Source organism: Lissotriton vulgaris, chromosome 2_2 (genome assembly GCF_964263255.1).
Source record: "Lissotriton vulgaris chromosome 2_2, aLisVul1.2, whole genome shotgun sequence".
NCBI lineage: Eukaryota > Metazoa > Chordata > Amphibia > Caudata > Salamandridae > Lissotriton > Lissotriton vulgaris.
In genome coordinates, this window is record NC_141688.1 from 331101581 (window position 1) to 331128296 (window position 26716).

At 47.9% G+C, this 26716-nt stretch overlaps 1 protein-coding gene and 1 pseudogene across 1 annotated transcript in view; one reads left to right on the top strand and one right to left on the bottom strand.

Moving 5' to 3' along the window:
• AGBL2 (AGBL carboxypeptidase 2) overlaps window positions 1-26716 on the top strand; it is a 986768-nt gene that overhangs the window by 857842 nt on the left and 102210 nt on the right. The gene's annotated exons all lie outside the window — the stretch shown is intronic.
• Window positions 13121-13511, bottom strand: LOC147729417 (small Cajal body-specific RNA 2; annotated as a pseudogene).

Sequence of the window (26716 nt, forward strand, 5' to 3'; positions counted from 1 at the left end):
CCACGAAACTCACCCACAAACACCAGGAAGCCCCCCAAACAGGCCCCCGAAAACGCTACATTGAGCAAAATGTCAGAAATAGCCAAAAAAAAATCGGCCTGGATTTTGTCCCAACCACTTCTACCCGGTATTAGACCTTCCCAGGAATGCCCCAAGACACGCCTACCCACCCGCCAAGAAGCATAACACCCCCAAACAGGCCAAAAGCAAAATCTCATACTTGCAATATTTCTCGGCCTTCGGTCCAAACGCGCTGCGTAGCTAGGCCATAAGTCGGGGTTGCCACGACGGATTTCCTGAAAAGCAAATGCAATCAAGATTAGAGTGTCCCAGCAGTGCTCCCAGACCACGAAACTCACCCACAAACACCAGGAAGCCCCCCAAACAGGCCCCCGAAAACGCTACATTGAGCAAAATGTCAGAAATAGCCACAAAAAAATCGGCCTGGATTTTGTCCCAACCACTTCTACCCGGTATTAGACCTTCCCAGGAATGCCCCAAGACCCGCCAACCCAACCCACCCGCCAAGAAGCATAACACCCCCAAACAGGCCAAAAGCAAAATCTCATACTTGCAATATTTCTCGGCCTTCGGTCCAAACGCGCTGCGTAGCTAGGCCATAAGTTGGGGTTGCCATGACGGATTTCCTGAAAAGCAAATGCAATCAAGATTAGAGTGTCCCAGCAGTGCTCCCAGACCCCGAAACTCACCCACAAACAGACGGAACCCCCCCTAAGAGCACCTCAAAGGCAAGCAAGTCATCAAAAACACAAAAAAAATTCCGCCTGGGATTTGGTCCAAAACACTTTTAGCCGGTATTAGACCTTCCCAGCAATGGCCCCAGAGCCGTCAACTCACCTGCAAAGAGGTACAACAACACCCCCACAAGTGCTGAGTCTTTCTTCATTGGGCGTAAACCAGCCCTCTGGTTTGATGGAAATAGGAGTCTGGAGGAGGAGGATAGAGGAGCATGTTCTTCTGAACTTGTGAACCTGAGGAATGCAGACTGCGGCAACTTCAAATCAATTAGCAAACCAGTGAAGACAGTTCTGCTGATGGGCTTGATTTTGTGATTATCTGATTAAAGTTTGAAATATATTAACTGTGCACAACAAAGAAAGACAGACACACAGGAATAAAAGTGAATAAGGATGAAAAAGAAAGTTATTGATTCGTTGTCTCATTTTCAGGGCTCGGTATCACGGTCCAGGAATAAGAATAAGGCTTCGTCATCATACTCTGCGAATTCAGGCAGGGTGAGCTCAGTGTCACCTGACAGAGTAGAAATTCCCTCATCTATGTTGCTGGCCACCTCCTCTTCATCCGGCACGCTTTCTCGTACTCTGAAATCTGGTGGTATGAGGTGCTGATTCATCTTGATCATTGTTAACCTCTCCACATTTTTGGGCGAGAGGCGGCTCCGTTTGGGAGTTACAATGCCACCAGCAGCACTGAAAACCCGTTCAGAAGACACACTTGCGAGTGGGCAAGACAAGTAGTTTAAAGCCAGGTTGGTGAGCTGTGGCCACAATTCTTTTTTCCCATGCCAATACGCCAATGGGTCAGAATTAACATAGACCTCTGTTGAGTCATTCAGATAGTCCTTCACCATCGACTCAAGGTCCTCATCAAAGGTTCCTCCACTTTGCTTAGCTCTTGCTGTGCCTCTGACCTTTTGAGAACCAAACCCACGCAGAGCTAGCCAATCCTCTTCAGCCTCCAATGTTTCTGTTGTGTCTCGTGCAGATGATCCGGTTGCCGGTGTCTTTAACGGCTGAGAGGTCACTTGTGGCACAGCCACAGGTGCAGAAGTGGATTGTTTTGACTTGGGATGGCCTGCTGATGTACTGCCATTTCCTTCAATTTTCAGCCGTTCTGTTTCAAACCTCTTGGCTGACAAGGCTAGCCAACGTTTGTACTTTGGAACATGTTCATCATCAAAATGAAAGAATGCTTGGCCTGCCAGCGCCTTTTTGTAGCGTGGATCCAGAATAGTAGCACAAATGTAATGCTGTTCTGAGTGGATCTTTTTAAGACGTTCATCACCTTGTAGGAGCTCTAATAATTTCTCAGCCAGAAGCAAAGAGTCTTGGTTTTTGTCATCTTTTTCAAACACAGAACACACCTCCTTCAGTTGGTCCTCCAGCATGTACAACAATGGGATAGCTTTTCCCAAATTAGAGTCCTCCTTGCTGACTGCACGCGTGAAGAACTCAAAAGGACGAAGCATGCGTGTCAGGCTTTGAACTATGTTCCATTGCGCCGCACCCATCCTCAGCTCCTCTGTACCCTCTGTAAGGAAATATTGATCGAGTTCCGTATACTGCTCATACAGACGCTCAAGCATGTAGAAGGTTGAGTTCCAACGTGTTACCACCTCCTGGATGAGTGCTTTCACTGGCATTTGACGTTGATATAGCAGGCTCCTCAGCTGCTTCCGGGCCTTAAAAGAATGGCTGAAATGCTTGCACATTTTTCGGCAGGTGTCCAATACACTGTACGCTGCACTGCCTTTATTACCCAAGAATTTTTGGACAACCAGGTTTATACAGTGCGCCAAACACGGCACTCTGAAATAGTCACCGTCCCTCATGGCCTTAACTATATTGGCGCCATTGTCCGTGGAAACATAACCAACCTGGCGTTTTAGTGGGGACAGGCAGTAAGGACCTTTGTGTTAAAGACATGCAAAATGTTTTCTGCTGTGTGACGTTTCTCCAAACCAAACATGGCTAGTGTTGCATGTTTCCGAGCAGCTTTAAAAACAATGTCCGCGTCAACACCTGCGTTTAGCTTTGCTTTAGCCCCTGAAAAAGAGACCCAGTGTGCAGTGATGCACATGTAATCAGCGCCTGCGCCACTGGTCCACATGTCTGTTGTCAGATGTATAGTGTGAACAGCACTCTTCTGCAAAGCTGCCCCAATCACCTTCAGAACATCTTCATGTAGTGCTGGAACCGCAACTCGGGCAAAATAGAACCGGCTAGGAACCTTCCATTTAGGGCAGAGCGCTGCCACTAATTCTAGAAAACCAACCCCTTCTACAAAAGAAAAAGGGAGAAGGTCCAGAGCTAGCATTTTAGCCAGCTTAGTGTTATACAGACGCGTCAGTGGGTGGTTGCGTTCATATTGCGCTTCTGTAAACAACATCTTTTTAATGTTGCCCTGGACCAAGGATTTACGGGATGATGATGCTATCTTCGACCCAGTTACGCTCGCTGATGAACTTTTCCGCATTGATGTCTCACTCTCTCCCACACTCTTAGTGTGCCTCACATGGGGTGTGCTGCTGACAGGGGTACTGGTTGTAAGTGAAGTGTTTGAATCGTCTTCTTCCTCCTTGTCATCATCAGATGAAAAATCAACGTTTTCATTACGTGCAATTCGGGCTTCCTTGATCACCTGTAGGTGCGCAAACCATTGGACAGCGTGCTTTCTTTCAAGATGACCTCTCTGGCCTCCGGTACCATAGTTGGAACCAAACTTACCACGACTAACTGCCAACTTACAAATGCTACAAATGGCGAGGTTTTCCTTTTTTGTGGAAACACTAAGGAAGTCCCAAACTGTGGACTTGAAATGTCTTTGGGGGCCGGAGGAGGCGGCGATACTGGTGGTGGTGGTCCTGCTGCTAATGCCAGATGAAGTGGAGGATGTGGATTGCCGAACTTCAGTACGTTTTGCACTTTCACCACCACGAATTGAGGTCGAGGTGGGTACCTTCTTGCGAGGAAGAAATATGGAAGCGGTAGGTGTTGGTGTACTACTTAACTCCAAATGTAATGATTGTTGTGTTTCCATTTCCATTGCCTCCTCGTCGACATCATCATCACGCTCAGCAGCTTCTCGGGATAGGGTCAAAATGTCTCTTTGCTGCATGCCCGGTGGGGCTGCAGTGACCTTTGTGATGACTGGCTCGTCGTCATCGTGAGAGGCTTCATCACCAGCAGTATCTGTCACTTCTTGTTGAGCCTCATCACACTCCATAGGTATGAGTTTTTCGACGACCTTCCTTTTACGCTTAGGTATCTTTGTCAGATCATGGTGTGCCTCACTCTCAGGCTGCCGTTGTGGTACCCATTCGTCATCCAGATCATCAGTAGGAGGTGAGCTTGAAGAAGATGTAGACACCCCCCTTGATCTTTTCCTTGCTAGGGATGTGGAAGACAATGAATGATCATCAGGAGGAGTGGCTTCCTCAAATGATACCTCGGTCTGATTGTCAATTTCCTGATGTGCCCCTACTTCGGGAGGAACAACTATTGTGGGCACTTGTGACCCTCCATGCACCTCTGCTTGCGCATCTCCTTGCGCTGCCTCTCCTTCCACATGTACTTGGGCTTGTACTACTTGCACATGTTGTTGTTGCGGCTGTGGTTGTTCAACACTTGTCAGATGAGTTACAACAACCTGTGTTGATTCAGGGACATTGCTGCTACTTTCTTGCGATGAGCCAACATCACTGGTCGATGGTGATTGGAGAAGTACACTGACTGCCTCTGAAGCACTCAAGGGCTTTGACTTAAGTTGGCGTGGTGGTGGAGGCACTGAACCCAATGGAGCAGGGGTGCTGCTCCCAGCTTGGTCCCCAGCAGATCCTGCTGCTGCAGGCGTACTTTTTTTTTTGCTCCCAAAAAACGTGGCGGTTGGCACACCAGCCTCCTTGGTAACTTGCTTCTTCTGCTTCTTACTAGCAACTTTCTTGCTAGAGGAGCTACGGAGACCTTTTTTTGGGGCCATCTTCTTCAGAGCAGGTCAGACAGCAGGCCGCAGTTGCACGAATTGTAGAGTTGTCTGAGGCCAGACGTGACGTCGCGTGACGTTATGCTGCACACACACACCGCTGCAGGACTTCTTCCTGGCACTGGTGGTTCTCTTGAGTCTTGTGCACCTAAAAACAATGGAAGACAGAGGAACATCAGTTCAGTTATACAGCACAAAAAAAATCGAAAAACACTGCAAAATCAGCACAATCCCATTCCATCCATGCCCTCCATGATGTTTAAGTTCAAGACAACCCACAGAAAGACTAGGCCCATGCAAGACTCACTACCCCTGGGCATAAATAAAGGTTGAAAAGTAGGCAAAATGGTTGCAGGCCTAACAACAAAGCCTGCATTCAAAATGGCCACTTACCTGCCAGCACATGGCCAGTGCCTGTAGCTGCACTCAAAATGGCCACCAGCCACATGGCCTGTCCCTCCCCATGAACACCCCCAAAAATCAAAAAACACTGCAAAATCAGCACAATCCCATTCCATCCATGCCCTCCATGATGTTTAAGTTCAAGACAGCCCACAGAAAGACTAGGCCCATGCTAGACTCAAATACCCCTGGTGAAAAGGCCACAAGTACAGCGCCAAAAAACGAAAATCACTGAAAAATCAGCACAATCCCAATCCATCCATGCCCTCCATGATGTTTAAATTCAAGACAACCTACAGAAAGACTAGGCCCATGCTAGACTCAAATACCCCTGGTGAAAAGGCCACAAGTACAGGCCCAAAAAACGAAAATCACTGCAAAATCAGCACAATCCCAATCCATCCATGCCCTCCATGATGTTTAAATTCAAGACAACCCACAGAAAGACTAGGCCCATGCAAGACTCACTACCCCTGGGCATAAATAAAGGTTGAAAAGTAGGCAAAATGGTTGCAGGCCTAACAACAAAGCCTGCATTCAAAATGGCCACTTGCCTGCCAATACATGGCCAGTGCCTGTAGCTGCACTCAAAATGGCCACCAGCCACATGGCCTGTCCCTCCCCATGAACACCCCCAAAAATCGAAAAACACTGCAAAATCAGCACAATCCCAATCCATCCATGCCCTCCATGATGTTTAAATTCAAGACAACCCACAGAAAGACTAGGCCCATGCAAGACTCACTACCCCTGGGCATAAATAAAGGTTGAAAAGTAGGCAAAATGGTTGCAGGCCTAACAACAAAGCCTGCATTCAAAATGGCCACTTGCCTGCCAGCACATGGCCAGTGCCTGTAGCTGCACTCAAAATGGCCACCAGCCACATGGCCTGTCCCTCCCCATGAACACCCCCAAAAATCGAAAAACACTGCAAAATCAGCACAATCCCATTCCATCCATGCCCTCCATGATGTTTAAGTTCAAGACAGCCCACAGAAAGACTAGGCCCATGCTAGACTCAAATACCCCAGGTGAAAAGGCCACAAGTACAGCCCCAAAAACGAAAATCACTGAAAAATCAGCACAATCCCAATCCATCCATGCCCTCCATGTTGTTTAAATTCAAGACAACCTACAGAAAGACTAGGCCCATGCTAGACTCAAATACCCCTGGTGAAAAGGCCACAAGTACAGGCCCAAAAAACGAAAATCACTGAAAAATCAGCACAATCCCAATCCATCCATGCCCTCCATGATGTTTAAATTCAAGACAACCCACAGAAAGACTAGGCCCATGCAAGACTCACTACCCCTGGGCATAAATAAAGGTTGAAAAGTAGGCAAAATGGTTGCAGGCCTAACAACAAAGCCTGCATTCAAAATGGCCACTTGCCTGCCAGCACATGGCCAGTGCCTGTAGCTGCACTCAAAATGGCCACCAGCCACATGGCCTGTCCCTCCCCATGAACACCCCCAAAAATCGAAAAACACTGCAAAATCAGCACAATCCCATTCCATCCATGCCCTCCATGATGTTTAAATTCAAGACAACCCACAGAAAGACTAGGCCCATGCAAGACTCACTACCCCTGGGCATAAATAAAGGTTGAAAAGTAGGCAAAATGGTTGCAGGCCTAACAACAAAGCCTGTATTCAAAATGGCCACTTGCCTGCCAGCACATGGCCAGTGCCTGTAGCTGCACTCAAAATGGCCACCAGCCACATGGCCTGTCCCTCCCCATGAACACCCCCAAAAATCGAAAAACACTGCAAAATCAGCACAATCCCATTCCATCCATGCCCTCCATGATGTTTAAGTTCAAGACAGCCCACAGAAAGACTAGGCCCATGCTAGACTCAAATACCCCTGGTGAAAAGGCCACAAGTACAGGCCCAAAAAACGAAAATGACTGAAAAATCAGCACAATCCCAATCCATCCATGCCCTCCATGATGTTTAAATTCAAGACAACCTACAGAAAGACTAGGCCCATGCTAGACTCAAATACCCCTGGTGAAAAGGCCACAAGTACAGCCCCAAAAAACGAAAATCACTGAAAAATCAGCACAATCCCAATCCATCCATGGCCTCCATGATGTTTAAGTTCAAGACAACCCACAGAAAGACTCAGTCCACCCACCACTGAGTACCCCTGGGCAAAAGGCCCCAAAACAGCCCAAAAATCGAAAAATCCAAAATTTTAGTTGCAGCAACTGTAATGCCCCAATCAAACTTACTTGTAAAATTTCTAATCCAACAGTGATCCAAAGAAAGTCAAAAAGGCCTCAAATCCAAATATCCAGCAGCATCCACAAAAAGTAATCCTTCCAGCTCCAGATCCAAATGAAAAGTGACGAGGAGATGGACAAAGCACTGGGAGGAGCCTGCTGAACAGGAACAGGAAGTTGAAGACTGTGGGGCACTTCCTTCCTCCCACCCCCCTCCCCAAAATGGACTCCTCGCTAAAAAAGTGCAGGCAAATGTCAACCTAAGGAGTTATTCAGATAAAAATCATCATTTCAAGAAGGTTTATGCTGCTTGCTGGTGGATTTCTTGTGCAGAATTGCAAATTTTATATTTTCGCTTGTGCGAGATTCTTGCTGCTCGCCGCATCTCAAATCTCGCAATTGTGAAGTACCGCGAGACGTGATCTCGCCGTACTCGCGTTGACAAACTATCGCTGGCAAGCCGCGATGACGTAATCGCGCTCGCCAATTCCCGCGGGATCACACAGCAAGATCCAAAATGGCGCAGCACTCACAAACTATCGAGAAAAACAACCCGGCAAACGATGATAAACGCCGCGCGCCGCAAAAATTGTATCACCAACGCCGCGCGCCGCAAAAAAAATCCGCTGCGTGCGAATTTGCGGATTTTGCGGGAAATTCGCAAATCTCGCGGATTGCGGATTTCCCGAAAATCCGCAAAATCCGCGAGCGTAACGGATTTTCCGCCCATGCTTAGAAGACATGTAGTTACTGCTTTACCCGGTTAAAGTTAAACAGAGCATCAGCATCACAAAATGGATGCTGCTGCCACAGACACAAGTCTGACCTCCTGCTGCTGGACGAAATTCCGGCAGGGGAGGCCTGTACAACAGGTTTCCTGTCCAGGGAGGTGCCAGCACCTCCCCAGACAGGCTGATGTGTATTGGGACAGGGAGGGCTGCATCAGCAGATGCTTTTTGAGACTCTGCCTGGGGCACACAAGGTGCTCCATGCATAGCCTGATTCAAACCAGTTGCTGGGGCACTCCAGCCCCCCACGGCACGAAACTGGACAAAGGGAAAGGGGTGTTGTTGGACTTGGCCCTTCTGGCAGGTTCACCCCTAAACTTTTTGCTTTTTGAATGTGAATTGGTTGTAGTGATTTTTGGTTTCTGCACACTTTCACTGTGTCCCAGTGGAAAGTGAGTGCGCACTCTGAGTGCGTGGAGTAAGGTTGTCCTGCCCTCGCATCGGAATGCATGGGGAATGTTTGTGTCCCTGGTAGTTTCTGATGCGTGAGGTGTGCAGGCTCGAGTTTGGTATGTGCGGACTGATGTGATTGAATGCTGCGCAATGATGTATGCGGCCTGTATGTGTCTAGTGTGGAAGTGCCGCTTCTAGACATGGGTATGCGTGTGCAGTGAGTGTGCTGGCACGTGATTGGCTGGTGAGCCTGGCTCCAGGAGTCTGGATGGGTCTGCCCGGTGGTGAGTGTGGAGATTAGCATGCTGATGGCTGGGGAGGGGTGCACCTGGGTCCTGAATAGGGCTGGGCTTTCCCCACACAATGCTGGCTCCGCCCCCTGTGGTGCGTCTAATGTCCCTAGCCCTGCCAGTGAATAGAGTGAGGGGCTGAGCACATCAAGAGTGCTCACAAACCAGCTGCGACTGGTTTTTCCCCTCACAATGAAGCCAGACAAAGGAATTCAATGTATAACAAGCATTTGCAATGCAATAGGTCTCGCATTAGGAAATTTTGAGCTATTGGTATTGTAAATGACAAATTTTTTATTTATGTGTTGGTTTTGAAAATAGCAAAATTAATAGCTTTGTCATTTACAATGCCAATAGTTTTAACTTTGGCAAATGTGACACCTATAGCATTTGTAATGCAATGAGTTGTATTTACGTGACTTAGAAGTATTGAAATTACAAATAACAATGGCTTTTATTTTTTTAATAATGAATACTTAAATAAAAGTTATTGTCATTTATAATGGCAATAGCTTAAATTTTTGTAAGTACCTTTTGTGAAGATTATGTTCAGTGTATTTTATTGTGACGAAAATCCAAGAACAGAAGTGAAATATTAACATGTTTTTGTGACATTTGTAATAAAGCTTGAAACATTGAGAGAACATATTTGAACCAGTTGTTGTGGAATGGTTGCACATACTGATGCTGTGGTGGCGCTGAGTGATGTTGTGGTGGCGACGAGTGATGCTGTGGTAGCACATAGTGATGTTGTGGTGCCCCTGGGTGATGCTGTGTGGTTCCGAGTGATGCTGTGGTGGTGCGATAGATAGATAGAGTGAGGGCGATAGATAGAGTGAGGGCGATAGATAGATAGAGGGAGGGTGATAAATAGATAGAGGGAGGGCGATAGTTAGATAGAGGAAGGGCGATAGATAGATTGAGTGAGGGCGATAGAGTGAGGCGATAGAGTGAGGGCGATAGATAGATAGAGTGAGGGCGATAGATAGAGTGAGGGCGATAGATAGATAGAGTGAGGGCGATAGATAGATAGAGTGAGGGCGATAGATAGATAGAGTGAGGGCGATAGATAGATAGAGTGAGGGCGATAGATAGAGTGAGGGCGATAGATAGATAGAGTGAGGGCGATATATAGATAGAGTGAGGGCAATAGATAGAGTGAGGGTGATAGATAGATACAGTGAGGGCAATAGATAGCTAGATAGAGTGAGGGCAATAGATAGATAGAGTGAAATTACAAATAACAATGGCTTTTATTTTTTTAATAATTAATACTTAAATAAAAGTTATTGTCATTTATAATGGCAATAGCTTAAATTTTTGTAAGTACCTTTTGTGAAGATTATGTTCAGTGTATTTTATTGTGACGAAAATCCAAGAACAGAAGTGAAATATTAACATGTTTTTGTGACATTTGTAATAAAGCTTGAAACATTGAGAGAACATATTTGAACCAGTTGTTGTGGAATGGTTGCACATACTGATGCTGTGGTGGCGCTGAGTGATGTTGTGGTGGCGACGAGTGATGCTGTGGTAGCACATAGTGATGTTGTGGTGCCCCTGGGTGATGCTGTGTGGTTCCGAGTGATGCTGTGGTGGTGCGATAGATAGATAGAGTGAGGGCGATAGATAGATAGAGGGAGGGTGATAAATAGATAGAGGGAGGGTGATAGTTAGATAGAGGAAGGGCGATAGATAGATAGAATGAGGGCGATAGAGTGAGGCGATAGAGTGAGGGCGCTAGATAGATAGAGTGAGGGCGATAGATAGAGTGAGGGCGATAGATAGATAGAGTGAGGGCGATATATAGATAGAGTGAGGGCGATAGATAGAGTGAGGGTGATAGATAGATACAGTGAGGGCAATAGATAGATAGAGTGAAGGCAATAGATAGAGTGAGGGCGACAGATAGATAGATAGAGTGAGGGTCATAGATAGATAGAGTGAGGGCGATAGGTAGGTAGATAGATAGACAGACAGACAGACTGAGGGCAATAGATAGAGTGAGGGCGATAGATAGGTAGATAGATAGAGTGAGGGCGATAGATAGATAGGGCAAGTGTCATCATGGTTAAGGTCATGTGACATCACTTACTGGGATGTTTTGGGGTCAAAGGTCACACCATGTCACTTCTTGTGATGAAATTAAGTTTGAAGGGTGTGTCAATGTCATTTCCACTACCCTGGCATACTGGTGAATTGACATCCATACAGCGGTTGGAGGTGGGGTCATCGTTTTGCGTTTCCGCACTGATGTATAGATACTCTCCATCATACAACAGCAACCCTAAGCCTGTATAAAGCTCTCTTTTCCTGCTTCTCAGGTCATTCGCAAAAGTTTTTCTGTGTGAACACGATGCTGCTACTCGCAGATTGCCCACAGCAGATGAGCATCCCAGATTCCGACAATGCACGAATTGCCTCCCGGGTCCCAAGCAGCTTGAAATCAGGAAGAGTCTCTGGAGTTAAAGTATGGCCACGCAGGGCAGAGGGCTGCCAGGGAAGACCAGGAGAGGAGGGATAGGATTATTTCCCGCAAAGAGGTCAAGCTGCCATTCATGAGTCTCTAGCGCACAGTTGTGCACCTAAAAAAAATAGTCAAATGGGTTTTATTTCTTCAGCTGCATCCCAAGGAGGCGCTGTTGCGTGAGGTTTATCATGGGTCTGGGAAAGGGATCTCTGTATGTGTGAGGAAGCCTGAAGAGGAGACGGAGGGAGGGAACTAGGGTGAGAGGTGACTGAGAGAAAACGTCAGTACGGGGAAGCTAGTTAGATAAGGGGGAGGAGGTGAGGAGAGAGGGAGGCGGCCGGGAGAGTGGGAAGGAGGAGATTGGGAAGGAGCGGGTAAGGGCCCAAAGTTGCCAGAAGTGTATGAGCGGACGGCAGCATGCTGATCGGGACTCTGAGAAATAAGGCACCCGGGCCGGTGGGTGCTGGGGGAAGGTAGAGGAGGGGCGGGGGCTGCTAGGAAGACCAGGAGAGGAGGGATAGGATTAATTCCCGCACAGAGGTCAAGCTGCCATTCACGAGTCTCTAGCACACAGTTGTGCACCTAAAATAAATAGTCAAATGGGTTTTATTTCTTCAGCTGCATCCCAAGGAGGAGGCGCTCGCACACATGGTCATCAGTCTTGATATGGGTTTTCTTTAGAAGAAAGCCTATCGTAAGATAACTGCATTTTGTGCACGAAGGCTTTGTGATGCATGCTCATGTCTAATTTTTGATGTGTGCCTGTGCATGTGTCATGGCGCATTAGCGGACATTTACCATTGAAACATGGTGGACGGTAAATTAAATTGTGAAAAAAGGGGAAAGCGCACACAATGCACAAAGAAAAGAAACACGTCGACCAGTAAAAATTTGCAGCTGCTGGGCCCTCCAAAATAAATAACTAAAAATTAAGCTCAGCTAATGAGATGCAGGTAGGGCCAGAAGCATCAGGGAAAAATGTAGCATGCAGACGGGCGGGGCTGGGGCAAAGAGGAACAAGAATGATGCAAAGTAATCTGCTTGAAGAAATAAGGCGGGGGAGAAGAGGATAAGCACTAAAAGAAAAGGGTGAAAAGTAGCCTGCAGAGGAAAGGCAGCGCTGGGAGGGGGGCTGGGCACCCATGCCAGCATCCCGATTCACGAGCAGATGGTCCTGTTTATGACCTGCGGAGCGCAAGACCTAAAAAGGGGAGTTTTTTTATTTCAGGGGAAAATGGTGTTGAGACAACAGCTAATTCACACCCTTTTATCAACAGGAAAAGGCTTAACCCACGTATGGAAATCACTATTGACTTACGATGCACAAAAAGGACACGTTTAAGGTTAAACAATTGTTAGAGAAACCTATGAAAGCCTGTTATAGTGTGCATGTACACTCGTAACTTATGTCCCTCTCACTAAATCCACTGATAATTTGAAACTATTGTAGTGACTTCTTGAACATATTACCTGTAAAACATTTGCATTCACCGGGGACAATTTTATTTACATAACAGAAATACAACATTTTCATTTGAACGTATCCATTCAGCCACTTCCGTTCCACCACTGGTTTTATTAGCATTACACATTCAGTAGCCACTCACTGCTAGTGGATAAAATCACTTACAAGTGTCGTCATGAAAAGTATGTCGAGATTACTTTCTCAACCGACAATGCCTACAAGGACAACCTTCACACTGCCACATTAAAGATCCTGTAACATCAAGTCCTCTCGAATGCTGACGTCACCATCAAACTCCCCAAAAGAAACCTCTAGGAAGCAGGTCCGCTTTTCTTTGGAGCTCAGATCAGGATCGCTGGATACTCATGGGCGGGTTCGGTGCTCTGGGCCGAAGCCTCGCACCCCCAGCCTAGTATATCTGATCGAATCATCATGTCTGAGCCCCGGAGGACGGGATCCGCTGCCTGATTTGAAAGCCTCTGCGCACAGGGCCCAACAACGGGGCTAGCGACCGAGGAAGTCTTCTCATCCCAGCCGGAGGCCAGCAGCAGAGAACCCCGGCCGGTCAAATAAGATCAATGTGTAATGAGTGCTGAGTGGGAGCTCAAACACACGGTTCTCCTACACACAGAATCACCTCTCTTGCACAGCCATACAGCCACACACACTCACAAACCCATTCAACCATCTCACCGCTCAGCAGACGGCCGCGCCAATTTCTTGCGGTTTTATACACATAAAATATGCCCCGTGCATTCAGGGAAACCTTTGCCGGGTGATCATTACCGAAACATAGAAGATGGACAACAAAACTAGGGCCCAATTGCACAAGATAAGGCAAAATATATAGCACCTAACACCCGTTATTTGTCATAGAAATTAAATAATCTATAGTGAAAAAATCTTTATTTTTGTCTTAAGAGTGATTATTAAGGAAACAAGTCGGCCTGGAGCGGAGAACAGCCTAAGAGACGCGGGAGGGCATGAGCGTGATGCCGTGAGCGTGCACGTTGACGTTCCCTGCGGCTCCTGCCAGTGGCAGCCCTGCAAAGCTAGAAGCGCGTTCATAGACCTGAATCGACTCGTGCCCATACTACAATCGGCTCGGGCACAGGTCTGTCTCCAGGTCTGTCTCCCTTGGAGGCAAACACAGCGACTATAAATCTTGTTGGCGTCAGCGCTTCGCGCTGCAACGCCAGCGAGACCTAAAAAGGGCTGTTTCCCCTTACAAGTTGTTCTTCTTCTGTTCCTGATCCTACTGAGGGGTGCTGCTGCTGGGCACCAGGAGGAACCACCACTTGCGACTGCCTTCCTGCCTGGAGGGCCCAGTGAGCTGGCCCCTGGCCCAGCCTTGCCCCCCCTACCTTCCTGCCTGGAGGGACCAGTGAGCTGGGCCCAGCCTTGCCCCCCATCTTGCTGCATTCCAAGAACCTCTTTGTGCTTTGCGCTTTAGTGTCCACTTATAGCGCTTGGGAGTGCTGTTTATTGTCCTCTGCGCGGGGAGCGCTTTGTTCTTGCCACCAGCGCCTGGAAGCGCTTTATTTGATACTATAGCTCTTGGGAGAGCTGTATTCCCCCCTAAGCACCTGAAAGCGCTTTATTTTTCTGTTAGCACCTGGGAGCGCTTTATTTTTCACACCTGGCATTGCCTCGAGACATTGCCGCTCCCTGAACGGGAGCTCACCCCGTTTATTATTCAACTCGAGGGAGCCTACCCCTCGGTTACTTTATTCCCCAGCCTACAGTGCCTGGATGGGCCGCCGCGCTGCCCGCGACGACCCGGAAGTTCTGGGGCCAGGACCGGAAGTCCCGCCCTCGCAGGGCAGCACGAGAAAAGCTGAGGCAGCAGAAGGTGAAGGCGGGGCTCCGTTGTGGGAAGGAGAGCCCCACGCTGCCCACAGAAGAAGAGGGAAGAACGGCCCGGCCGCAGCTCCGGAGAGCCCCGAGGAGCGGGAGCTCTCCCTCCGCAGCCAGACACGGTGAGTGTTTCCCAGGAGCGGGGGCAGTTGTTGGTATGCGCAGAGCGGCCCCGGTTGGCAGCGGGCCACTCCCACGCTAAAGGTGCAGTGTGCCTAGAGTCCAGAGGGACTCCCACGAGCGGGACCATTGTCTTCTTGAGTCCCCCAGGAGGGGGACTCCAACAAAGCCGGAGCCACAGTTGTTGTGGAGCCCCGAGAGGCTCAAGGCCCCCCCCCCATTTTGTTGAGAGCCACGAGGGCTCTAGGGGCATCCTTTCTGCAGAGCCCAGTGGGGCTCAGGGGGCATTCTTTCCTTGCGGTAGAGCAGCCCCAGAAGGCAGCGGGCTGCTCCCACCTTGCCCACATTGTCTGCTCGGAGCCCACGAGAGGCTCAAGAAGGCCCCATTTATTTAGATCCCAGAGAGGCTCCCTCCGTCTTCAAAGGCCCCTTTTTGTTGAGGAGCCCAGCGAGGCTCCAAGGGGACAGTTGATTTGGCAAGAGCCTGCGAGGCTCCAGTGTGTTGGCCACGTCCTCATCCAGCTGCCCAGCACTTAGTGGGCAGCTGTTCCGTTTAGGCCCCTGACATTGGGACACAGGGCGTCCTAGCCCCAACAAGGTCAGAGGGCCTAGGGACAGTCACAGGTGGTGACTTATGTGAGTTTGACGCAATTGTATTCCCCTGCACCTCTGAAGGTGTTGTGATGCATCATGTGTAATGTGCTTATACCCCTAAATGTATGGTGATACTTAGGTGGTTGTTTTTCTCCTAGTACAGGTGTTGCTAGTGAGGTTCTGGTTCCCTGCGTGACCTTTTCCTAAGGTGGTTAGGGTTGCATAGGTGGTACTTACCTGTTACCAGTGATTACTGGTTGTGTGTTACAGTTGCTAATTTGTGCTACGGTGATTTATATTCTATGTTCTAAGTGCTAGTTCTAAAAGTGCTGATTCCTGACAGTGGTCCATGTGGCCCTGTCTTGTACATATCCCCTGTAAATTCTGCCCGTGCCTGTTGGCACATTATAAAGTGTGTGTTTTTATCTAATGTGTTTTGGTGTAATACAAAGGCTATTTTTACATATAACCTTGTGTGGAGTTTCCTTTGTGGTGGGCCTTGGGTGTTGTTCCTGGGTGCGCGCGCAAACACTTAACCTACATAGCCTCCAAGTTTAGCCTTGCTGCTCGGGTCACGTTACCTGGAGGGTGAAGCAGGGGTTATCTTGGCGTGTAACTCCCTTGCCCTGACTTATAGTGGTGGTCTCTGACTGACTTTGGCGCAAGCCCTGGCCAGCCAGAGATCCCATTTCTAACAGGTGTAACCACCTCTTCTCAGGTCCACCTATTGGAAGGACCTAGCAGGTAATCCAGCCCCTTTTCTTAGTATGAGTATAGGAGCTGCGTCCCCAGGACTTTAGATTATCCTGGAACGAAACTTTGATACAGAACTCTTGGACCTTCGACATTCTATTCTGACTAGAAGATGGAAGACATCTCCCTTGTGGTCAAGGAGTGACCACCCTGTGCAAACAGGCACCACCAGTGATTTGCCGGTCTGCTTTGTCGACGCTCCCGCCGGAACCCGAATACTCAGCGACGCAGGACCTAGACTTCCAGACTTCTCTAACTCCGACTCACATCCACAGCAAAGCTGAGACTCCTGGCGGACATGAGAGATGTGGGACCGGACACCCTGGACATCCTGCATTTCGCTAACTGCATCGACTCCTGAGGTAACTCGCAGTTGTGCATTGGGGTACGAGAAGCCCCAGACCCGAACACCATTTGCACCGAAGCTCAGCCCTCCACACTCCACGAGTGCCGTGTGGGGCCCGCTCTTGCATTTCAGCTCGACGCGTCTTCCCGGTTGCTAGCCCGTTGGCTAGTGAGCCCTCTGCTTTCCTGGTGGCTCCAGGCTTGCTCCAGCTTCCCTGCAAAGGAGAAGCTCCACAGACCTTGCTGGTCTGACTCGAAGCCAATCTTCACTTCCTGCGTGGGTTGCGTTTGCTAAGGCTTGTTGCGTCCAATCCGGATACCGACACCGCAGTCAACTAGATCCTTCATGGGACAGCTCGAATCCAGCTCCTGGTCAACGTCGACACCTCCTGGTCCTCATGGCTGCAGAGACAAGCTTCACCTCTTCACCTGAGATCATCGCGAAATCGCCTGGTTCCTTCCTGGTACCTTCCTGGTCACTGTCTAGTGACCCAGACTCTGTCCCCTCTGCCTTCAGGTTCTTCAGTTCTTCGATCCACCCTTGGATCCACCCGGACACTCTTCCTCTGGTCGCCTGCAGCACTTCTTTGCAGATCTCCATTGAAAGCATTGACGAAACCCGACACCAAAAGGCACCTATGCACCTGGCTTCCCTGGGTGAGGTAACACGAGTACTCCGGTGCTCCTGTGGGTCTTGACTCTCGAGTGTCCTAGTCTAAAGGGGTTTTGTCGTAGTCCATCCGAAAGCGCCCTAAAACAGTAACTCTGTGACTCTTACGTTCTCCATTATAAGTCAATGGTAACTCCCAACTTTTTTTTAGATACTGCACGCGTCTCCCGTGGGCCTCCTACTTCCTAACCCCTGGCTGTTTAGTGTAGCGCCAGAGATTCCCGAGGCCCTAGGCCTACTTTCTATTTGTGTTGTGGTTCTTATACCACTTTCTTAGTATATGGTTTGTGAGGCCTCTAGGGCATAACCGTATTTGTGCAACTTTTCGTATGCTAATTGAGTAACCTGTGATGTACTTTTACCTCTGACCTCATAAAGAGTGCAGAGGGGTTGTGTTAGAAATAAATAAATATATATTTGATATACACCTTGTGTGATGTCCTTTCATTTGGTATTCAAGGGATTATAATTGGTAATACAGCTTGCTTCACATGCTCTCTGAAGTCTTAGCCTAAGACTGCTTTGTCCATGCTACCACTAGGATAGCTGGTCTATAAGGTTGACTTTACAGCCATCACCATAAGGGTTGTTTAGACTGGTGCAAGGTGCCCACTAGAACAGTGGACATCATATACTAGGCTAAATTCTCATAACGCCCCTATTGCATCTAGTGCTTGTCGGGCCCTCAGGATGTATGGCGCAGCGCTGGTAGCGCTGCGCGCAATAAAAGGGACCCGGGACACCGTTCTGCTATTCCGCGTGGTCCGGACTAACTCCCAGACCACGCCCCATTTATTTTATACTAAGCGCGTGGTGACGTATCACGCCCACGCTAGCGCACAGCTCCGTGCGCAACAACTAGACTGCGATCCCGCAGTCATACAACATTATAGTGCTTGCTGCTGCTATGTGGAACACATGCGCACTGGAGCATATAGCAGGGGCCGCTCCCTGCTGCTCTCACTAAATTCAGATAATATTGTCAGAATTGTACCGCATTTGTATTTCGATAGGTATTTAAACCTTCTTTTGAGTTCGGCGATACACGGCGATCCCTGCGTCACCTTGCCTGACTTTGAAGTGGTGGCTAGTGATGACTTACTAGAGCCGCGTTTAATGTACATACTCAGTGTATGCCAATAAGTGCACAATCTTCAATTTGACATCAAACACTTTAACTGAGGATTAAAATCGCCAGCGGACAGCCCCCTTCAACAACGTAGCGTAAAATGGCGGCTGCCAAAAGCGCATCAGAGGCCTAAACTGTAGTCTGTTCATTGACGTGCTGTTTATTGTGGCACCAGCGAATAAACACCAAAGCACGCACAAAGGCTGTATCATGGATGCCATATTCTAGCACATTGTTCACCCCCATCAACTCCTCTGTGCGGATGTATAGCTGGCGGGAGCGCCGCGAACAGAGGTTCCACAGTTAAGTGGCCGATCACGAAATGTATGCGGTCTAGCAACACCGGTAACAGAAATATGTAATAAAAAAAGATTTGTTTCCAAGCCACTCAATGACTTCTCACTTTAACCCAACAGCCAGAATAGCTTCTGTCTGACTCTGGTAACATGATCATGCGTTCTCTAATGTAAAGACAAATGTAACGCTTCAGATCAACCCAGTTTCTTTATCTTTGTATGACTTTCCTAGCAGCTGTGAATCTTAAAAAAGAAATCAAGCTGTCGATGTATGCGCTGTGGGAACTATCCTGCCGGCTTCGAGTCTGCTGGGTTACAGGAAAAGAACAAGTTCTTTTGTTGTGGCTGCAATATGAGCAACTATGTGGAGCATTCACAACTTTCTGATGTCCCATAGTTGGTATGGCGGCCATTCAAGGACATCGAAAATCAGCTATTTCTGTTGGAAGAGTCAAGAACTGAATCTCAAGCCTGACCAGACCTTGTGCTTATGGGATTGCTCTACATGTGATTTCCTATCATGACAGTCCTTTGATACCAATGACATGGAGCCACCAGTTTGTTGTTTCTTGTCTTCTCCCTCGGTCCGTTGGACTTCATCCTGCCGCTCTCAGACATTGCTCCTCGGCTGGACTGCCTGATCTCTCCCCCTCCCCCCCCAGGCCCCTGTCTCTCATATCACCTACCTCATCTCCCCCCTCCCTCTCTCTACCCCCTTGCAGGTCTTATTTCTCTGTTCACTCTGTAGATAAGTAATATATAATCGATATTAGCCTAATTGTTGTGAATATGGAATCCTGAGTGAATGATACCATTTGCATTGATACAACTCTAACCACTAGTATATGTAGTAGTTCTTTGTACTGTCGATCACTATTTTGTGATTTTGAGCTTACCCGTTTGCATCTCTCCCCTGATTGACTCTACAACGCATGCAGTTCCTTTTCTTCTATCTGTATCTCTTCCTTGTGGGACTCTACTACTCGCTGACTCCCTCCCTTGGTTTCCCTATTCTCCCTTTCATGGATCCTGTTTTTTATTGGTTCGCTAACTTACTCGGGTATTGAGTGTGTAATCGTTCTGTAATTAATCTGTCTTATGTTCCCCCTCTGTTACTTGCCAGTTCCTACCCAGCTCCTAGCCCCTGTCCCTTGTTGCCCTTTGATTAAGCACTCCTTCTCCCCTTGTTGGGGAAAGATCCATATCTGTACCCTGGAGTCTCAGTGATCCCTCTGAGAGAGTCCACAGCGTAAAGAGAGCCTCTCGCAACAGGGATTTGGGAATGATACCACTTCCCCTGGGATCACAGCTTACCAGACTTTGGACACAGCTTGTACTCGTCTACCGGTTTGTGCCCCCAATCACCCTCCCCTCTTCTTTCATGCTTTGTCTCTCCCCCTCCCCCTCCTCTTTCCCTCCTTCATTCTTTGTCCACTTCCCCAGCTCCTACCCCCTCTCCCCTGAATCTCACCCCTGGCCTGCTTTTTGTCGTACGAATATGTCCTTATTGTTTTCTCGACCTATCATGTAACCATGTAGCTATGCTCTGATACTGTTTAACCTTGTAACGTTGTAACCTGCAACTATGGTCTGATACTCATGTAAAGCGCTCTGATACCTCCGGGTCTAGCCAGCGCTATATAAAACCTTTCAAATGCAATAAAATAAAAATTGTCCTCTATAGAAATGACTAGAGAATAACATAATATATTTCAGAGATAGTAAAGTCTGTTTGTTTTCTAGATGTCAGACCACTTGGACCACGTCTGAGGTACTCCCTCTTACAGCTGCCACGGAGCAGCTTGCCTGTAGATACCAACCACAATGGCGGCCTGACTTAGTTAGTTACTTGATGATTCATGGTAGTGGAGACGTGGGCGAGCTAGTCCACCTCAATCTCAGTAAAGCTATGGACAAGTTACAAACATAGGGCCCGATTCACAGAACTAACTTAAGACAAAATCCTAAACGTACTCATTTTGGGATTCACAAAAGGCACTTACTCAAAAGTTCAAACTTTAGGACTCCTAAATGCCTCTGTGAATACCAAAAGTATTATATTTGGGCTTTTTCTCAGTTTAGGAGTAGTAAAGTTAGGATTCCTAACTTCTGTGAATAACAAAATGAGTAAGTGCCTTCTGTGAATACGAAAATGGTAGTAAGTTTAGGATTTTGTCTTAAGTTAGTTCTGTGAATCGGACCTCTTAAACTGAGTGGTGGTCATGCTGTCGACATCAGCGATATAAGAATGGTGCTGCTGCCAATGCTTGATTGCCTCTTCAGGGACATACCTGTGCTGCTGACGCAGGTCTTGTGCTCCCATTTGAAAGCCTCATGTTGTTATTAATCTGACGTGGGGAACAGGCCAATTTGGAAATTTTCATCACAGCTATGGAGCTGGGTGTTATATTCACTCCTAGCGGCTGCGCTCAGTTTACTATGTATTGGCTCCAACCTAAGTCATATCACAACTATGTTTAGATAGAACAGTGAGCAGAACCCTGCGTGTTGATGTCAAACCTTGAGGACAAGCTGAAGAACTCTGGACACATGGTTGAGAAAGGGCGCATCACGTCACTCCTGGTGCCAGCTTGCATCATTGTTTGGGGTGCAGGTCCTGTACTACCTCCTACCACCATTGGTGGTTTACTCTGCTCTGCAACGTAACAGGAGACAGGGCGAGGCTCACAATGGCTCGCCTCAGGAATTTTAGGGAACTCTTTCTTGGAGAAAACCTTTGTATTAATCACCCATTTGCGACTTTACTATACCATGGACTGCTCCATGTGGCCAAAAACACTTGGCCCTCCTTCCCTCAGACCCCAGGAGAGTTGAATATTCTGACTAACTTGCACCAAAGAACTGATACGAGGAAAATAGTTTTTCTTATTTACACAGAAACCAATATAGACAATCTCAGATCCGGCTAGAAGGCAGTAGGAACTAGACTTGGGGGTGGTCATGTCGTTTGTGTTGGAACTATTGTTGTGTACAAGTATGAAAAATTTACAGGGCGCCAATCTACTGACACAAATTAATATATTTTAAATTCACCCACCGGTTCTGTGTCGCCCAGCACATATCAGTAAATTTGCAAATGAGGGTGTTCGCCATTTGGGATGCTCACTACGCCAGTCCGTCAGCGAAAGAACTCATAGCTGTCAACGTAGAAGAAAAGTCTACAATGGAGATACTAGGCATAGCGAAGAGGTGCCAGTGGCAGTCAGGAAGCTCACAGCATTGTCGCTGCTGTTGTCCAAGCATCATGTGGCGTTGCAACGGATAGGTAAAGCTTCTTCAGTTCATAAAGGCTGGATACAACACTTCCTCTACTGTAATGAAATGGTTGAGAACTCTACGACAATGTCTCGAATGGACTGAAGTGGTCAAAACTCTGGTAATGATGCTCGACCTATTCAGCTGATGCCTAATCAAATGGTGCAGATCAAAAAAGTGGAGGAAGGAAGAAGCAGAGGTTTATGCGCGCAGGAGCCTACTTTTCTCCACACCGTGATGCAAATGAAATGCATATTTAAGTCATAGGTCTAAAGACGGTACCTATAACCATGTTCCATCTGGTGCAAAGTGTGCTCACTGACGCAGATGGGTGAGTGCCTCACTGACGCAGATGGGTGAGTGCTTACTCTCACTTATAACACAGTTTTCGGGAAGCCCTGAAGTAGAAGGCCTCCATATGTATTCCTTTGGTTTTGACGAAGGCCATAAACCCGTAGTGGCTGGTCTAGGCTGAAATATGTCGCCCCGTCCGCTAGGTGTCGTGGACCAGTGACTCATCCACTAAACACTGCTTTGTTTTTAGACTTATCGCAATCCAACTCTTTTCCCCCAATAAAGATTCCCAGAAAAGATAGGAGATCATTTTAATCCACTCAACACTGTCAACATCCAGACAGTCGCCCTCCTGGTGGAGGTTATGATGCCACTTGTAGAACGGGAGACTCAAGTGACAAGACCCGATGAGGACGCTATCCACCAAACCACACTAAGCGGAGATTACATACACCGGAGTCAGTAAGCATGTGGTTGAGGGCCTCCGAGACAAAAAGTTCGGAGACTCTTGCACTGAGACTTACATGGTTCATGCCTAATCAAGTGGCCTGTACTCAAGTTGACCGCTATATGCGCTGCTATACTTTTGTCAATTTCAATGTTATGTACATACAAATGAACACTATGAAGTACGATTTTTTCTGATAGATAATTCCAACCGCAAATTTCACCTTTAAAATATCTCAGAGGTGCCAGACTGGATCTGGAAGAGTTCACGGCAGTGCTCCTGTGCACTGCTGGGTGACGCAAGGCAGCTCAATCTTGACTTTGTTCCATCTCCCTATAAAAGCATCACCCCTGTGCACCGACATCACTATCTTTCTGCTTCTTCGAACAGGAAAGCAGAGGGCTGCTCCCTTTTTCTTCAGTTTGACACATTTTCGAAGCTGTACGTCACCGAACATTAAAAAAAGCTACATACCTATCATGAGTCCTGTGAGAAGTTAGCCTGGCATATGATGTCCCCTATTCTAGTGGGCACCTTGTACCAGTCTAATCGGCCCTTATTGATGGTGGTTGTAAAGTCAACCTCATAGACAAGCTATCCTAGTGGTAGCATGGACCAGCAGTCCTAGGCTAAGACTTCAGAGAGCATGTGAAGCCAGCTGTTTTACCAATTATAATCACTTGAATACCAAATGAAAGGACACCACACAAGGTATATATCAAATATATATTATTTATTCTCAACACAACCCCTCTGCACTCTTTATGAGGTCAGAGATCGAAGTACATTACAAGTTACTCAATTAGCATACGATAAATTGCACAATCTACAGTAATGCCATAGGGGCCTCACGAACCATATACTAAAATAGTGGTATAAGAACCACGTGAGAAATAGTAAGTAGGCCTAGGGCCTAGGGAATCGCTGGGGCTTCATTAAACAACCAAAGGTTAGGAAGTAGGAGACCCACGCGAGACGCGTGCAGTGTCTAAACACAGCCGCGGGTTACCATTGACTTATAATGGAGAACGTAAAAGTTACAAAGTTGCTGTTTAAGGGCACTTCCGGATGGACTACAGTAAAATCCCATTAGACTAGGACACTTTGAGAGTCGAGACCCACGGGACCACCGGAGTACTCGTGTTACCTCACCCAGGGAAGCCGGGTGCATAGGTGCCTTTTCGTGTCGGGTTTCGTCGATGCTTTCAATGGAGATCTGCAAAGAAGTGCTGCAGGCGACCTGAGGAAGAGTGTCCGGGTGGATCCAAGGGTGGATCGAAGAACCGAAGAACTTGGAAGCAGAGGGAACAGAGTCTGGGTCCCTAGTCAGTGACCAGGAAGGAACCATGAAGGAACCAGGCGATGTCGCGATGATCTCAGGTGAAGAGGTGAAGCTTGTCTCTGAAGCCACGAGGACCAGGAGGTATCGACGACGACCAGGAGCTGGATTCGAGCTGTCCCACGAAGGATCTAGTTGACTGTTATGCTATGTTATGTTATTCGGAATTTGTCAAGCGCACGGTCACCCAGGGGTTTCATGGCGCTAAAGTGAGACAGATGGTAACTGAAGAGACAGATGGTAACAATGCTCTAACCGTGCGCTTGTTTGAATAACCAGGTCTTCAGAGCTCCCCTAAACTCTGCCAGCTTAGTACAGTTCCGAATAGACAAGGGGAAGGAGTTCCAGGTTTTAGGGGCAAGGTAGGCGAAGCGGGAGCCACCAAGTCGTTTCTTTTTGAACATAGGCAACGTGAGGAGGGACAGGTGGGCAGAGCGAAGGTCACGGGTCGGTTCGTATTTACTTATAAGTTGATTGACGAACCTGGGACTTTTTCCGTGGAAAGCTTTGAAGATTATGCAGCCAACCTTAAAGGTGGTCCGTTGGGCTATAGGGAGCCAATGAAGGGAGGCTAACAGAGGTTTAGCCGACTTCCTGCGATTGCTCTTGAAAATTAATCTGGCCGCTTGATTTTGAACAATCTGCATGCGTTTAGCAAGGGCAAGGGGTAGGCCCAAGTAGATGGAGTTGGAAAAGTCTAGTCGCGAAAGGACCAAGGCGAGTACCACCTGGATGAGGGCAGAGTGAGTCAGCAGATGGGCAATTTTCTTGATCTTTCTTAACTGAAAGAAGCAGGAAGAGATCACTGTTCCGACCTGGGTTTTCAGTGAGAGGTCGGAGCAGAGAGTGACCCCAAGGCTCTTCACTGACTGAGAGGGAGATGGAGGGGTGCCCATCGAAGCCGGCCAGAAGTGGGGGCCCCAACTTAATGCACTGTTGCCGGGGAGTACAAGCTCGGTCTTTCCTGGATTGAGCTTGAGATTTATTTATTTATTTATTTATTTATTTACGTAATTTTTATAGCGCAACAAATACCCTGGGGTGTCTCGGCGCTGTGGAGCTACTGGGGTCAGTCATCCTCTCACTGGTTAAATAACCACGTTTTTAAGAGCCTGCGGAAGCTCATCAGGTTCGGGGCAGTTTTGATGGAATGTGGCAGAAGATTCCAGAGTTTTGGGGTGGCCACCAAGAAACGTCTATCTCCCCAGGTGGCCGTTCTTGTGCGTGGCACAGTGAGGAGGTTGGTATTGGCCGATCTTAATTGCTGTCTAGGAGTGTATGGCTGAAAGGCTTCCGTCAGGAACCTGGGTCCTATGCCGTGTACTGCCCTATATGCAATGCAGAGGGCCTTGAATTTAATGCGGCTCTCTACTCTCAGCCAGTGGAGTTGACGAATGCCAAGAGTGGTGAAGTTGCGGCGAGGAATGCTCAGGAGAATCCTGGCTGCCGCATTCTGGATGGATTGCAGCTTTGTTATAACACGCTTCTGGGTATGGAGAAAGAGAGCGTTTCCATAATCCATTTTGGAGAAGACTAAGGTAGAGACCAGAGTCTTCCCAGCTGAGGGAGGGAGATAAGGCAGCAGCTTCTTAATCTTTTTCAGAATAAAGAAAGAAGACGACACAACCTTGTTTGTATGAAGGTCAAATACCAACTTGCTGTCAAAAATGATTCCCAGGTTTCTGGCTTTTTCCACTGGGACAGGTGGATAGCCGAGCTTTTCCGGCCACCAGTTAGAAGACCATTCTGGAGAGAGTTTTCCAAAGGTCATAACCTCGGTCTTGTCCGAGTTGAGCCTAAGACAATTAGAGGCCATCCAGGTACTGACCTCAAGCATAGCTCTCTGGAAGTTGGCTGCCACAGCGCAGCCGTCCTTATGGATGCCCAGGACCAGCTGGGTATCATCTGCATAAGATGTTAGCCGTACTCCATGTGCCTTTATTACCCTCGCTAAGTCTGCTACATAAATGTTAAATAGCATGGGACTTAGCGAGGAACCTTGTGGGACTCCACAGGGGAGTACAGAGGTGGGTGAGTAGAAATCTCCCAGCCTTACAGTCTGGGTACAGTCTGCCAGGAAAGATGAAATGAGATCCTTGGCCAGATCGCTTATGCCCAGAGCTGTGACACGGTCGACTAGGATGACATGGTCGACCGTGTCAAAGGCCGCTGACAAATCCAAAAGGATGAGGACAGCCGCCCCCCCCTGATCCATGATCGCCCTGATCTCGTCAGAGGCCTTAATCAGGGCGGTCTCTGTCCCATGCCCTTTCCTAAAGCCAAACTGCGATTCATCGAGAAGTTGGTGGGTCTCAACGAACTCTGAAAGCTGTCTATTCATCATGGATTCGCATACTTTGGCGGCAAAGGGTAGACACGCAATGGGTCTATAGCTGGCGACGGCTGTAGGGTCTAGGGAGGGTTTTTTCAGAAGGGGTTTTATAACAGCCTTCTTCCATATACTAGGAAATTGGCCTGTCTGAAATGCAGTGTTGCAGATCTCCATAAGGGGGCGTGCGATCACCTCTGTGAGTTTTTGCATCACAGAAGGAGGGCAAGGGTCCAAAGGGGAACCCGATTTAGTGGATGAAATGAGAGTGATAACGTCATCAAGTGAGGCAGGTGAAAAACATAAGAAAGGGTCATAATTATGATGAGAAGGTACCTCTATCACACTACCGCCTCTGCGTTCAGTTTTAATATCCCCTTCAAATGAAGCATATATATCTGCCACCTTTGTGGTGAAGAAGGTGGATAGATCATTACAGAAGGTCTGTGAGGGCTCTACCCCCGGGCCAGAGGGGGGGGTGAACAGA